This window comes from Rhinatrema bivittatum, chromosome 6 (assembly GCF_901001135.1).
Source record: "Rhinatrema bivittatum chromosome 6, aRhiBiv1.1, whole genome shotgun sequence".
Taxonomy (NCBI): Eukaryota; Metazoa; Chordata; class Amphibia; order Gymnophiona; family Rhinatrematidae; genus Rhinatrema; species Rhinatrema bivittatum.
Genome location: NC_042620.1, coordinates 257,078,922 through 257,095,447, shown reverse-complemented (window position 1 = coordinate 257,095,447; position 16,526 = coordinate 257,078,922). Strand labels below are relative to the sequence as shown.

The window sequence follows — 16,526 nt, the reverse complement described above, 5'->3', positions numbered from 1 at the left end:
ATCCAGCCTGCGCCGAACTTGTCGCCGCACCGATTCGGAACGAATGGGAGCTGAGCTTCCCCGTGTCCCACTCCAATTTGGTTGCCGCTGCTTTTAGTACTGCTATCAGCTGGAATCTTGTCAGTGGCGATCCGTCGTGATGTATCAGTAGATGTTTGCCTCCTTCTGGACGGGCGGCTAGATATTCTAGTGAGTTAAAGATTGGGCATGTCTTACAGCCCGCTATTCTATTGAGGTTTAATGTAACGCCTTTCCCTTGCTGATCGGTCTTTGATCTGTTTATTGTAATGCTGAGGGGTCTCCGATGTACACTGGACATTCTTCCGCATCAACCCATTCTCTCCCTCACCTTTCTTGTTGCGGGCCACTAGTTCGCTGATTCTGAGCGCTCCGAAGAATGCCAGCGAGAAAGCGAGCCTGAATAACTTGGTCTCGAAATTAGATGAGCAGATTTCCGCTAACGCTTCCCATAACGCTTTTCAACATGAGGTGCGTGATAGGGTGCCTCCCGTCTCTGTTGGGGCCGATCTTCCTTGCCCATCCGTCAACATTTTTCTTATCAGGCATGATTTCGTGGGGTCGCCCCATCCGAAGGCTTTGAAAAAGAATGCTGCTCCGGCCAGACGCTTGATAACTGTGTTCCTGGATACTCCATTGTCTTTTTCGAGGCGATGAATTTAATGAGAAGCTCTTCTTTTGCCGGTCCTTGTCTCCAGCCGTTTTTCCCTGAAGGAAACTGGATTACTATTTCGTAGCTCCTGCAATAAGAGGTCCCATGTCGCCGTCGCTACGATCTTCGGAGCAGGTCTTTTGTTGTGGCAGACCAATTTGCCATAACCGATCCGGCATTTGCTGTCGGTGATTCGTCTGCTGTAGGGACCCTGCTTGCGAAATAAATTCCATTTAGCCAGGGATAACGCGTCGGCCGCGCCGTTTAACCGCCCCTGGCACATGTCTAGCTCTTATGGTTATGTTGTGTTTAAGCGCCTGCCAACACTATTTCCCTCAGTAAATTAACCACTAGCGCGCATTTTTGCTTGATTGTGCGTTCAAGAAGTGCACTACCGCCTGGTTGTCGCACCAGAATATGATGTGACGGTTGCTTAGTTTCTTGCTCCACAGCACCAGCGTTACCCATATGGGAAAAGCTCTAAGAAAGTGATGTTTTTGTTATGCCCTTCTCTTTCCATTCCTCCGGCCAAGGTTCCGCGCACCATTCCCTTGACACAGGGCTCCGAATCCCCATCCGCCCGAGGCATCTGTTTGTATGTTCAGGTCCTGATTGGATAGCGGGGCATCTTGAATGACGGACACTCCGTTGTATTTGTCTAGGAAGGAGTTCCAAATTCCTGAAGTCATCTTTAATCTCTTTTGACACCCGCAGGTAATGATGCGGCTTCTTTATCCCTACGGTTGCTGCGCTAACCTCCTCATAAACGCTCTTCCATAGGGATTACCCGGCAGGCGAAGTTCAGGGTTCCTAATATGGCTTGCGCGTCTCGCAGTGTTATTTTCTTTGCGGATCCCGCTTGCCGGATCATGTCGCGAAGCTTCGCTACTTTTTCTATGGGTAGACTCGCTGTCATTCTCTTGAATCCAGCTCTATGCCTAAGAATGATATCGTTGTTGCTGGGCCTTCCGTCTTGTTGTTGGCTAGTGGCACTCCTAATTCGGCGGTGACTAACTGAAACTGCGCGAGCAGGCTTCCGCATGAGTTGGAATCTTGGGGGCCGACGAATAGAAAATCGTCGAGGTAGTGAATGATATGTTCGATTCCGCTTTCTTTGCTACGACCCAATGCAGGAACGTGCTGAAGAGCCTCGAAGTAAGCGCTATGAATGGAGCACCCCATGGGCATGCATTGTCAAAATAAATTGGTTGTTGAAGGTAAAACCGAGCAATGGGAAGCTATCTGGGTGAACTGGAAGTAGCCTGAAGGCGGACTCAATGTCTGCCTTCGCCATCAGCGCTCCTTTTCCGCATGTCCGCAGCAGTGCCAGTGCTGAATCGAAAGATGCATATTGCACCGAACAGTCCTCCTGCAGCAAGTGGTCGTTTACCACCTTCCCGGAGGAAATGATAAATTATATGAGTCGATACTTCCCTTTTTCCTTCTTCGGATTACAGCTAATGGCGATAGGCACATGAGGTGGAATGGTTGTCGCCCGAATGGACCTGCGATTCTTCCTAATTCTAATTCCGTTTGTAGCTTCTCCAGCACGATGTCCTTGTGCTTCGTTGCCGAAGGAGAGTTGTTGGTATTTTCTCCTTGTATTTGTCCCTGAAATGGGATAATGAACCCTTCTTTGAATCCTTGCCAGATTTATTTGCCTTGTCCTGTTTGGATACATGTGGAGCCATGGTTTCAACGCTTCCAGTTGTATTGGCGAAGGTGCTTTCTCAAATTGTATCTTCTCATGGATTAACCTTACTCCCCGGCGATGCTTTCTTGTTGCATTTTATCATCGGGTGTGGTGCGGCGCAAATCGTGCACACGTGCTTGAATTTGCAGTCCTGAAATGTACATACCGCTTTGTTATACTTCCAACAAGTGTTGTTGTGTGCTTGTAGCGGCTTCGTTGCTAATCTATACGGGGAAGCTCTTCTTGAGTTCCTAGCTCTCACTCCTTGCTCTGCTGTTTTGCACGTCATGTGCTGAATCCAAAGACTGACGTCTTGAGTTCCCCATGTCATATATCGGTTCTCCTCCATCTTATCCCGAAACTGTTCGTCGTAATTTAGCCACGACCATCCGCCGTGTTGCTGATAAGCTCTGGCGATATTGACTGCATATGCCAACATCGGTCCGTATTGTGAAGGATCCTTCCTACCGACTACGCTGGCCATGTATAGAAACGACGTAAGCCAATTAACTATAGTCTTCGGTATTCTCCTCTCCTTTTCTTTGTTGTGCATTGTTTTTGACTTTTTGTGCCCCTCGGCTTTCCGTCTTCCTAATAGTATGCTAAAGATATCTATGTATTTCTTCTTCTGTATCTTCTTCTTAGTCGCTTGGGCACTTCCTCCCATAACTCGGATAACGTCGTCAGTGCGGGTGGCCCTCTTGAGTCTTTGTTGCTCCATTTCTTGGGTTCTTGCTCGTCGCTGTTAGACTCGGAGGATGATGAGCTAGAAGAGCTAGAGGAGCTACTTGAGCTGGTGCTGTCTCTTCGCTTGCGCTTAGCTTTATGGCTCTTCTTCCCTGAACTGGAGCTATTGCGCGACCCTGTACGCTCTGCCCCATCTAACGGATCCTTGAGCCCCGTGTCCCCGTCTTTGCTCCCACACTCGCCTCTGTTCGTTCCTGTATCTGCGGCTGCCTTGCTTGCCTTGTATATGGTTGCTCGTCTTGTTCTCTTTCGTTGCCCTGTGACCCTCTTTGCTTTCCTTGCAGTGTTAAACCTCTGCCTCTAATTTGGGTTGCGGTCCTCGGGCTCCAGTCGAACCCTCCCCGTGCTGCGCTGTTCGTACTTGGTCCTGCTCCCGTGTCATGAAAAGTAGGTCTTGAGTACTGCAGAGATGTGTTTTGTCCCACGTCTGAGTCCTGGTATTGTGGTACTCGTCGGGGGGGTTCTGCCCAATCCCGCTCTTCGTGTCGGTATTGTTGTTCGTATGTATTTCCTTGTAGTTGCTCGTACGGTGGTCTCGTCGTGAAGTTCCAACTAGGGTGGGTGGCTTGATTTTTCCATCTTTGCCTACCTCTCCCGGTGTTCTAATTTCTCGTTCCTCCCTGGATCTCTCCTAAGCCGTCTTGGGACGTCCAGGGATAATCTTCCGGATAGTTGCGCTCATATTGGTTGTGGGGGTGGGACTCACTTTCTTGGTAGTTATTATATCCTGGCGTGGTACACTGCCAGTCTTCGCCTGTCCCTCTATCATAGTTCGGGGAGCGGTCTCTATAACGTGGCTGAGTGATGTTCGGCTGGCTCGCCGTATCCTGCTCCTTGTTGGGAGCGTTTTCAGCTTCCATCTCCACTGCCTCTGCTGCTACCCCTTCGGTAGTTACATCGATAACTGGTCCGGCAGGTGTGGATTTCTCAATGACTGGCGCTCTGCCATCCACTCCTCCGCTCCTTCCACGCTCACCTCTTGTTCTCTTCCTGCCACGGGTCTTCTGTTTCCTTGGCGGCTTGGGGCTCGTCGTTCCTCCTGCGTTGATGCCTTTTTCTGCCGCCTTGGATCTTGTCATTCTTTGCGAATGGGCCGTACTCCCGGACCTCGATGCCCGACCTGTATTTCTGCGGGGTGACATTCTGTGTCTACAAATGCTGTAAGAAAGTGTGCTGTTGTTAATATTGATCAAGCAGCAATTCATTCCGGTACCCGGCTCTCCCTATTAAATTACGAAGACGACCCTTTTTTTTTTTTTTTTTTGAACAGGAATTGAACCCGTGGCTTAAGGCTCCCACTAATTCTCTGCTGCCCTTTCGCTCTGCCAACTGAGCTATCCGCGCTGCCCTTTTTGAGCCCCCCCCCCCCCCCCCCCCCCCCCCCCGGGCTCCAGGGCCCTCCCGCGGCCAGTTCGCCCCCTTTGAGTTAAAGGCTTGCTAGCACCTGCTTTTCATTTCCCTCCCCTTTTTTCGTTTCGCTGTATTCAAACTCGCCGCCCCTTGCACTCAGCGGCGAAACTCGCAGTGCTCCCATTATTCTTCTGCCCCCTTTTTTTTTTTTTTTTTTTGTCCCTCTATCCTGCTGCTCCTCTTCCCCGGTCCCTCCCGATTACCTCCTCTGGACTGTCATGCTGACTTTTCTGCTCCGCTAAATCACCGGAGCAGCCTTTGCTTGTGCCTGGGCCCCGCTGCCCGTGCGAAGTCAACTGGCTCCCTCTGCCCCCCTCCGGCTTCTAGGTTGCCTGCTTCCCTCGGGGGCCCCCCAAACGCCCCGCATCCCCCCCACCGTTTCCTTCTTCCCCGGCTCGGGCGTGCGCCACTTACCTTCGCCCCCCTTCGGCTCGTGGGTCATCGTGGGTCCTCCTGGGCCGTCACGGGGGGGGGGGGGTAGCTGGGCTCCCCCCGGCCATAGTGACATGATAGGCGACGGTCACACAAACAAGCAATTCAAACACATCGCATCTATGTTTTTATTAGTAATTTAAAAATTTTTTTTTTTTTTTTGGTAATAAAATATGCTTTCAGGTTTATTATTATATAAATACATGTATATACATAAATTTATTTATTTATTTATTTATTTATTTTAATTTTTTTTTTTTAAGCTGTAGGCTTGGGCGCGAGGCAATGCAACCCGGGGGGGGGGGGGGGGCCGCCGGCGGCCACGTGGGACAGCGGGGCCGATTTTTTTTTTTTTTTTTGCGCTGGCGGTAGGGGCCGTCTGAGTGCCGCCGTGTGGGGGGGGCAGCGGGCATGCGTGGGGGGGGGGTAGTGGCGCGCTGGCGGTGGGGGCCGCCGCGGTGGGGGGGGGGGGCGTGAGGCGCATGGGGTTTTTGTTTTTTTTTTTTGCGAGCCCGGGCAGGGTGCCGGTGCCTGCGGGAGGGAGCGGGGGATCGGGACCCGGCCTGCTGGGGGGGTGCGGCCCAGCAGCGTGGCGGTAATGTTTTGTCCGGCCGGCGCCAGCAGCTGCCGCGCGGGGGCGAGGGGGGGGGGGGGTCCGGCCTGCTGGGGTAACCTGGCCGAGCGGCGCATGATGCGGATCGTAGCCGCGGGAGGGTGCCGGCACCTGCCGCTGCTGGGGGATCGCGGGAAGGCGGAGTCCAGCCTGCAGGGGGGCGGCGTGTCCGGAACAAAGCATAGGGGAAGGTCGGAGCCGGGCATGCTGCTTGGGGGTATGCCTGCCGTGGAGGGCGGGTGGTGAGGGTGGGGGCGGCCTGCCTTTCTGCAGGCAGACGAACCTCGGGAGGCTGCCAGGACAAGTTTGGGGTGGGTTATCGGGGGTGAGGAGGCTTACCGTGTGGCGAGTTTTTTCGGTGCTGCTGCTGCTCTGCTTTCGCCCTGCTCGCTGCTCTCGTCTAAAAAGGGGTGGCTGCTGGTCGGCCACGGCCCTTTAAGGGGGCCGTTGCGTCATCTGCCGGCGCCGCGGGCGCCCGCTAATGACGCCCTAAGCTCGCTCCCTCTCGCCCCGCCCTCCTGCTCCTACGGACCGCCGCTGGGCCCGGGGTGGCGCGTCCGTTATTGGAGTGGGCTCGGCGATTCCGCCTGGGCCCACCTATTTACAGCTGGCTTCTGGCAAAGTGTCGCATGGCAGTCTTAGCTACAGATCGAGGGGGGGGGTAATGGTAGTTATGTGAAGGCCTGCTTGAAGAGCCAAGTTTTGAGGTTTTATTTAAATTTTTTGTAGCAAGATTCTTGTCGTAAGGTGTGAGTCATGTTGTTCGATAAGGATGGGCCAGCAATGGAAAGAGCTCGGTTTGCAGTAGACTTCAGTCTTATCATTTTGTGGGAAGGGGTGTGAAGTGAGGCTGCATGTTGTTTTCTGCAGGGTCTATTGGAATTGTGGAAACAGAGGTGTTCCTTGAACCATTGCATGTCATTGTTGTATAGGGATTTATGGATGAGGGTGAGTGTTTTATATTGTATCCGGGTGGATATAGGTAGCCAGTGCAAATGTTTGAGAACAGGGGTGATATGTTCGTTCTTGTGTACATTGGTGAGGATACGGGCAGCAGCGTTTTGTAAAGTTTGTAGGGGTTGGATTGTGCTTTTTGGTAGACCTAGTAGAATGGCATTACAGTAATTGATTTTAGTTAGAATGATGGCTTGCAATATAGTGCGAAAGTCACTTAGGTGTAGAAGGGGTTTGAGTTTTTTTGGTTTGCCTACACTTTTTTAACAACTTCTTGTACATCTCTGCTTTCCAAAAACCTTGGCTAAAATGTGCTATATCGTTACATACCTCCCTTTATGTTCACGTTTGCTTATGTTTATGTTTAAAACTAAAACTAAAATAAATAAAAATGGAAGGAGGAGGGGTTGTTTATGGTTGGGGTGCAGTACTACTTCAGGCCTCTGGATGGGAAAAAAACAGAGGGGCCATGTGGGTTCTGCCACCTTAAAATATCCTGTTAAGAGCTTTAATTGTTCTAATTATTATTATCATTATCACCCAACAAAAACTGCAATTTATTTTCCTCCTTTTCTACACTTCTTTCAAAAGGCCTGTCCAGGCATGTTTTGGTTTGCAAATGACAAAGAATACTCCCCCTCCCCCTTTTTCTTTCACAAGTTTATGTTCATGTTTAAATCAAAAAATAAAAGTAAATACATTTTCAAAAAAGGAGAGAGGAGGGATTGGTTTGTGGTTGGGGGGGGGGGGGCTGTAGTACTGCTTCTGCTCTCTGTAGGGCAAAAAGCAAAGGGGGCGTGTAGTGGTTTCTATGGTAACTACACAGGATACATTTCTTTTTTCCAAGATTGCGCGCTTATTCCATGATGGCTAACAGTGTAGGTCCAAGTGCTTGGTCTCTTTTTTCTTTTCTTTTTTCATAGCTAATAAAACGTTTCACTTGCTTTGGAAGGCAGCGCTGATTTTAAAAAACAATATCTTTTCTCAATATGCTTGTGCACTTTGTAATGGCTTCAGCTGTAATAAAACAAAGAGGCAAAGGAGCTCTAGTGGAAAGAGGAGGAAAGGGGATGAAAGGAGAGGGGCTCTGGAATACCTAAAGAAAACAGCAGCTAATTTACGACTTGTAGATAAAACAATCTCTTTGCTTTTACAAAACAAATAAAAAAATATCCTGGCTTCTACTCATTTTTATATTTTTACAACTATTTCTTTTTTATCAGGCAGCTCCGAGTTTAGAAGAAGGAGTAGAAATTAGTAAAAAAAACAAAATAAAAAGAGGGCAGGGTCCACCTCTGAGCGATAAAAAAAATTCATTTCCCCTTGCTCTGGTCATTTCTCTCTTTTTCTCAAATGCTATCTGTGCTAACTCACAGCTCGATACAGTAAAGTTCAGTTGAAGATTTCTCGTCTGTAACGAGCTCGCTGCGCACAATTCGGACGCGTAAGGCAAACCAGCGATACAGTCTCCAGTTTTGCGCGTCCGTAGCGCTTCTTAAAACAGACGCGTAACCCTTCCCGCACCCGGCATGTAAATGAACGAATTAGCTGTATAATGAAGGAATTAGCTATTCCCCTCCGATACCGTAACGGGCACTCAGGTTCTCTCATTAGTAACGCACTGTTTTGCCGCGGCCGTAACGTGTTAGTTTACCGCCTCCCCCTAGTAGGAGTTAGGACTGTGAGTCTAGTAACAAATCCATCGACACCGCTTAAGATACTCAAAAACAATAAAACACAATTTAAAAAAAAAGCGATACAGAGATGATCGAGAAAAGTAATGATGTGGGACACATAACACCTGTCAGAAGAAAAAATAAAAATTTTTAAATACCTGTCGGAGGGCCGCGTGGGTCCAGGCGGCCGGCGGCGGCGGGAGCCGGGTGGTCGCGTGTTAAATCTAGGCCGTGGGCGGGTGGGCGCCTGTTCCAGGCGGCAGCGGCGGCGGGGGGACACGCGTTAGTTCGAGACGGCCGGCGGGCGGCGGGTGGTCGCGTGTTAAATCTAGGCCGGGTCCGCACAGGCGCGCATTCATTCACTGCTGTTGGGGGCTGCCTCCGGCAGCCCCCACCGGCAGTGAATGAATGCGCGCCTGTGCGACCCCTGCGATTCGGCGCTCAAGGCGTGATGTCACGGCATGTGACTGCCTTGAGCGCCGAATCGCAGGGGTCGCACAGGCGCGCATTCATTCATCCAGGCGGAGGAGCCGGTGGCGAAAGCAGCCGGCTCCTCCGCCTGGATGAATGAATTCATTCACTGCCGGTGGGGGTTGCCTCTCCGGCAGCCCCCACCGGCAGTGAATGAATGAATGTGCGCCTGTGCGACCCCTGCGATTCGGCGCTCAAGGCAGTCACATGCGCGCCTGTGCGGACCCGGCCTAGATTTAACACGCGACCACCCGCCGCCCGCCGGCCATCTCGAACTAACGCGTGTCCCCCCGCCGCCGCCTGGAACAGGCGCCCCACCCGCCCGCGGCCTAGATTTAACACGCGACCACCCGGCTCCCGCCGCCGCCGGCCGCCTGGACCCACGCGGCCGTCTGAAACTAACGCGCGTCCACCCGCCCCCCCCCCCCCCCGCCGCCGCCGCCCGGAACAGGCGCCCACCCGCCCGCGGCCTAGATTTAACACGCGACCACCGGCCCCCCGGATCCCGCCAGCCGCCTGGACCCACGCGGCCCTCCGACAGGTATTTAAAAATTTTGATTTTTACACTTCCTGGTGCCTGTCATTTCAAATGTCATTTGAAATGACAGGTACCAGCGCACCCAGGTTACTGTATAGGCGCTGTATTAAGCGCCTATACAGTAAAATGGGTTACGCGGGCATAACCCTTCCCTACCGCTTTAAAGCCGCGGCATGCATTTGCATGCGATTAGAGGAGAGTATCGGGGAGTTAGTGAAGAGAACTGTGCGTGCGGGGAGGAAGGGTGCGCCTGACACTACCTCACTGTTTCTACCTCGACCTTACTGTATCGACCTGTCAGCAAGTATGGGGGAAGGGGGATGATATGGGTGGGAGTAAGCAGCAAGGGGTTGTAAAATCTCTACTGAGACGTGAGCTTTTTATTTAAAACTGGTCTTTTCTTTTTCTTTCTCCAACAGCAATGTTGTTAAAAAAAAAAAAAAAACACTCGCACAAAAATGTATGCTTTGTGGCAAAAAAGAAAACAAAAGGATTTTCTTTTTTTAATTTGACAGTAAACAGAAGGATTTTAATGAATGCTATGGACTACCCTTTCAAACCCCCGCAGCTGCTTACTGAGCATACTCATTCCTTCCAACATGGCTGCCCTCTGTGCTCTCTCCTTGTAAACAAAAGATCTGAGCATGCTCAGGCATGATGTAATGGCCTGTGATGTCATTCCAAGATGGTTGCCTGTATTATGTTTCACAACAGTTTTACTGCGCATGCTCAGTTGTGATATTTTCGGATCCCACCACAACAGTCACCATCTTGGAGGCATATCATTTCCTGTCTCCAGGCCCCCGCTGCTGTCTTGGAAATCGAATTTCCGGTTCTGGTCTGCATCCTCCACAAGAGCCAGACAGGGGGATGTGACTGGAAGTGATGTCATCAAAAAAGGGATAAAAGGGTGGGGCATGGGCATGGCTGTGTTAGATGTCAACAAAGGGCGGGGATAAATAAACAAAAAATATCTAATTCTCCTATTAATCCTTGCTCAGGTTCTCTATTCAAAAGAATCGTAGACAGCTGTCCTGATCATATATGTCAAATGGTTAATCAATCGTTAAAATCTGGAAAATTTCCTGACGTACTTAAACAAATGTCTGTATTACCTATCAAAAAAAACCCACCTCTTCCTTTATGGATTTCTTCAATTTAAGGCCTATAGCTTCATTATCTTCGTTGGCAAAAACTCTGGAATCAATGGTTTTATTTCAATTAAAAGATTACTTAACCAAAAATGATATATTAAATCCCAATCAACATGGCTTTAGAAAGGGGCATTCCACAGAGACCCTTCTTCTGTCCTCATTTGACACTTTTCTAAGAGGCTTTGACTCTTATACTGATTTCATTGTAATTTTTCTGGATATTTTGGCGGCGTTTGATATGTTAGACCATAAAATTCTGATCTCCATCCTTCAACATATAGGAATTCACTCCACAGTATTGGATTGGTTTAACAGTTTCCTCAATAACTGTTCTTGTCAAGTAAACATTGGCTCCTGTTCTTCGTCATCCTATTCCCAAGTAACAGGGGTACCTCAAGGCTCCTCATTATCTCCAATTCTATTTAATATATATCTTTTACCTCTGTGTCATATTCTATCTTCTTTAAATTTGCAATGTAAACTGTATGCTGATGACATTCAGCTTTTTGTACCTTACAAATCATCTTGGTTAGAAACATTTTCCATGATTCAATTATACATCAGTACTATAGAACAATGGATGGCCCATATTAGATTAAAACTTAACAAAAACCCCCAGAGATTTTATATCTTAGTTTCATATCAAACTCTAGTAATGCTCCTCCAACTAATATTTTGCTGGGAAATGATGTTATTCAAATCTTTAAAGTAGCACGGAACTTAGGGATTTGGATCGACTCCCAACTTATCTTTGATGCAACATATAGCCAAAGTAGTAAAAAATTCTTTTTTCAAACTTCATGTGTTAAAATGATTGCGGTCTTTTTTATTTTCACATGACTATAGATCAGTTTTGCAAGCACTAATTTTCTCAGGAATTGTTTATTGTAACGGATTGTATTTGGGCTTATTAGTCTCGACTATCAGACCTTTGCAGCTAATCCAAAATTCAGCAGCCAGTCTTCTTACTGCAACACCCATCAAACAGCATATTACTCCAATTTTGCAGAAATTACATTGGCTACCAGTTAAATTTAGAATAAGGTATAAAATTCTTATGGTCATTCATTCTCTGTTAAATAATATTGATTCCATCTGGCTCTGTTCTACATTACGAGTTTACAAGCCCTCAAGAGACCTTAGATCAGCGGGAAAAATTTATTAGAAGTTTCCACAGTAAAAACGGCAGCCCTTAATGTAACTAGACAACGAGCTTTTTCAGTGGCCGGCCCCATCATGTGGAATACTCTACCAGATGACTTGAGACAAATTTATAATAGAAAGGAGTTTAAAAGAGCTTTAAAAACCTATTTGTTCAAGGAAGCTTTTGGGAGTTCAGAACAGGCACAATAGTGGATTAACTCAGGGAATTTAGCCGTTTGTACTCTTTATCTATTTTAGGCTTCTTACGTTAATTCTTTAAGCTTTCTCTCTATGTTTTTTTATAATGTAATAGTTTTATTCCTTTTAGAGATTTTAATTTTATTGATCAAGATATTATTTGTATTTTTTATTCTATCTTTTATATTTTAGTTTATTTGAATTTATTATTATTTTGATTTTTATGGCTGTAAACCGCTTTGTTCAATCTTTGATTGGTAAAACGGTATATAAATATGTTAAATAAATAAATAAGGCAGGAAAAGGGGTGGGGATTAACCCAGAAGTGAATGCTGATTGGCTGAGGGGGGGTTGTCAGTGGGTGAGGCTTAACCCAGAAGTGGGTGTGGCCACCTGTCAAAACAAAGTTTTGACAAGATGTGTACCCTTTAATTACTGCTATGTATCACTTAAGTAAATATATTATACAGGAAGCAGGAAGAATCAAGACAAGAACATGTTAGTAATCTATATAAAGAGGATAGTATCAAAAGCAAAGCTGTGATGCAAGAAGTAAACAAGGGTGCAGTGTCAGGCTCAAAAATGTTATTGGCCATTTTTTTTTAATTTTATTGCGTTTTTATTTTGCTTTTTTGAAGGCAAAATAAGCTTGCTAAATATCAATATTATCTCTATTAATATTATCAATATTATCTCTAGCTGAATAAAAGTTCAGCTAGAGAATTGTTCTCATCATCCAGAAATGTCCAGTTGGATATTGTGGATGCCAGAAATAGATTTAATTGTATCAAGACACAACAAAAAATGGTTCCTTATTGTCCATACTAGACAAGTGCAGACAAGTCGGTTATGTCCTCCTGCCAGTAGATGGAAACAGGAAAAAACTCAAAGCTGACTTCATTCCCCTTACAAAGGTCTGATGCTGCCTTTAGCTCTTCAGTATTTTCTCTGACTCCAGCAGATGGGTGTAGATGTGTGGATTAGTGCAGCTATGAGTAAACGCTCCCGGGAAGGATTTAGGCCCAGGATCCTGATAGAGTGTATACCAAGTCCTGGGGGTGTTCCGGGTGATGGTCTTGTTGGACTGATTCTTCCTTCTCCCTTGGGAACCCACTCAGTTGGGATCTGAGTTTCCACACCAGTGGGTCAAGCACGAGGTGGTCCCTAATTGACTTTGTTCCTTGCTGGGTGCAGCAGCAGGAGCTACAGTCAGGGATCCTAGGCCAACAGGCTGATTTCCCTGGTAGAGCAGGAGCTTAAAAAGAAGAAAAATAAAAAGGTTTGCAGCACAGCCTCTTCCCTGAAGTACCATTGGTCTCCTACGATGCTGTGCCAGATTTGGACTCTTGTCAGGGCGTCGGAGGTGATCAACTTTCCCTCCGACTGGCTTCCGATTTCTCCATGGGAGAAAGAAAAAGTGAGATGAGGGAAGTCACAGTAGCTCAGCATGTCAGCTGATGCAATCTGCCTGGTTTGCAAGCAGATAGGTATCAGGTAGGAGGGTGCAATCCATGACAGGTTAGCATGCTGCCAGAAACTGGATGGCTTTCACTGTTCAAGCCCTGGCTGCTATGGGATAAGGCAGAACTATGGTGCACATGTAATGGCCTGGTCAGTCCTCCCATTTTAGCAGGATTAGCAGCCCTTTTACTGCCGCTTAAACCCCCCAAAAATTCAAATAGAAATAACTCAAGCATGCCAGGCTATTTCTCTCACTTCCCTTCAATAGCTGAATGGATAAGTTTCATGAGGGGATACAGATTTACCCTTAGGCATGGCAGAGTCTGTTCAGCTCCAGTTCACTATGGAGCTATTATTGCAGCAGGTGTCGTCCTGGCATATTGAGGTTCCTCTGTTTCACCCTCTCCACTAGTGAAGCAAATGAGGGAACAGCCCAAAGAACCAGCTCTCTTCCCCTCTACACAAATGAAGCTTCCTAGAGTGCTTTTAAGACCATATTAAGCTTGCACTGCTGAAGATGACTGCAGCCTATTTAATCTGTAACCAAATCCAAATCAAACATAAGTTCCAGTTTGTTAATTAAGGTTCTCTGTTACTATGTAATAATAATAAGACACCGTTGTCATATTATACCATGAGTTAACTGTAAACCGATGTGATATGCCAAATCGAATGTTGGTATAGAAAATACAAATAAATACATAAATAAATCCTTATTCATGAAATTCTGTCTACTACATCCCTTAAAGCCCTTATTATATCCCCGTAACTTAGGCATAGTTCTTCAATTTCTCCTCTTCTCCGGTATGGATTACTGCAATTCTTTCTACACTGGCTTGCCTTCAAGTGCTATCCATCCACTTCAAATGCTTCAGAAAACTGCTTGTATTCTCCCTGGTACCCCTATTCGGCAACACATTATTCCATTCCTGTTTTCTCTACATTGGCTGCCTATTGCACAGCATGTACAGTATAAACTCGCAGTTACAATACACAGTCTCCCACATAACATCTTGCTCTAAACTCCATCTTGCTCTAAACTCGTCAAAAACAGAATTACTCATCATCTCTAAGCAGCCTGAACGCTTCACTCTCCCCATGCGACAGAACACTCCACAAAATACAACCACAGCCACCCCTCAGACCCAGGTTGTAAGAGATCTAGGCGTCTACATTGACCAACACCTAAGTTTCAAACCCCACATCAAAAATCTAATAAAGGGGGGTTTCTACAAACTTAACATCATAAAAAAACTCAAACCCCTCCTCCACACACACGATTTCCGCACAGTCATACAGACCACAATGCTCACAAAACTAGACTATTGCAATTCCCTATTACTAGGACTCCCCGCCACCACCATCAAACCCCTCCAAATTCTACAAAATTCCATGGCTAGAATCATAACAGGCACTCAAAAAAGGGACCACATCACCCCCATACTAAAAGACCTACATTGGTTACCCATCTCCTTCCGCTCACAATACAAAACCCTCACTCTACTTCACAATTCCCTACACAAACATAACCACACCTGGCTCGACGAAATGCCTCGTTACCGGTCCTCCGACCGACCCACAAGAACAACCCATGCAGGTACCCTGCACACCCCTTCTCTAAAGGCAGCACATTCTACCCACACCAGAGAGAGAGCCTTCTCCGTCGCTGGCCCCACCCTCTGGAACTCCCTACCCACCCTCCTACGCCAAGAGACATCCCTGCAAACGTTCAAGAAAGGAGTCAAAACATGGCTATTCCGACAAGCATATCCCGACACAAACCATACTTAATTCCTCCCCAGCCCCCTCAACTCGAACATTCTCCCTTTCCTTTTTCCTCCCCCGCTTCCCCCCCCCCCACCACCACCTAAGGATCCCCAGAAGAGACAACATCCCCCCTCTACTTACTTTATCTCTTTTTGATAATGTGCGGTTTTAATGTGTTTTTTGTAAGAAATAGTATTTTGTTCTAAGGTTATAAGAAATAGTAATTTGCTCTAAGGTTACATTGTAATGGTTTTCTACTTTTATTTTCTATGTACATTGTTTTTATTGTATCACCCACCTGAGTTTTTTGTAAACCGGCATGATGTGCTGCACGAATGTCGGTAAATAAAAGTTAATAAATAAATAAATAAATAAATAAATAACATCTCTTCGCCGTGGATTACAGCTTCCCTAAAGCTGTATACACCAACAAGAACCCTTAGATCCTCTAGTCAAGGTCTCCCCAATAACCCATCACACAAACTTGTCCACCGGGACACAGGCCCTACCCTCTGTAATTCCTTGTGAGCAAATTTAAGATCAATCAAGGACTAGAAGCTATTTGAGAAAGCTCTTAAGACCGACCTCTTTCAAATGGCTTACAATGATTATGTTTAAGTTTTTGTATTATATTAATTTCTGTTTTAAATTAATAGATTTTTATTGAATTGTTAAGTTTGTATCCTTTTTTATTATGTGTGTATCTTGTATCCTGCCCTATACCATGGAAGGTTGAATAACAGATATTTTAAATACATAGATACATAAATAATTAAAAACAAATTCCAGGGTAGTTTTGCTTGAGCAACATCTTTTGGATGCCTCCTTGAGCACTCCCCAGCCATTATTCATGATACCACATGGAAGAACCTCAGTTGGCCTTGGCAGTGTTAGGGGTGCTAGAGTGCTCCTCTGGCTGGGACAGTACTAGATAGTCAGCAGGACAAGAGGAGGAGGTAGCCATGCTTCTTCAGAAGGGGACGTAATGCTTCATTGGGAAAGCTGTTCAGGAGATAGGAGCTGGTGACCCTTAATTCCAGGGCCGTGACCCCTTTCTGCTCTCAGAGGGTGGGAAACAGTTTGTAAAGGGATCTAATATTCTTGTGTACTCGTAGGCCCACCCCACCCCTATGTGTGCTTCCTGCTGCATCTAATTGTTGGAGATAGAATCTCCTCAGTGTGGGACACCTGATTCCAGACTTAAGGTGACCAAAACTATGAGGGATCTATATTCCCTTCCCAGGGAAGAGAAAGATAGGAGGATAGGATGTTGGATCACTGAAGGGCAGGGGGAGTTGCCCTCATCTTTTAAGACCAGAATTGGAGGAAAGCAAACTATTTAGGGCTTTGCACTATAGAAAGAGTAAGGTTCTGCTTAAACAGTCTTTCCTTTTTTTCTATAATCTTTTGTCCCCAGGTTGCTATGTTCAATGGCTTAATGACTCTAATCCTCCTGCATTGGGGCCAGCATTCCTCAAAGAAGGCCATGATGACCTTAACCCCAGGTAAGGATCTCAAACCTTCCTACACAGGGACCAATAGGTTCCAGACAGATTCACAACTGGTGAAACTCGCTTGATGGAGGTAAGTAATGCTGGG

General features: G+C 46.8%; 1 protein-coding gene across 1 annotated transcript in view; it reads left to right on the top strand.

Moving 5' to 3' along the window:
• LOC115094144 overlaps window positions 1–16,526 on the top strand; it is an 85,439-nt gene that overhangs the window by 24,184 nt on the left and 44,729 nt on the right. Inside the window, 1 exon segment of the mRNA XM_029606893.1 lies at window positions 16,345–16,432. The gene's annotated coding sequence lies outside the window, so the exon portion shown is untranslated.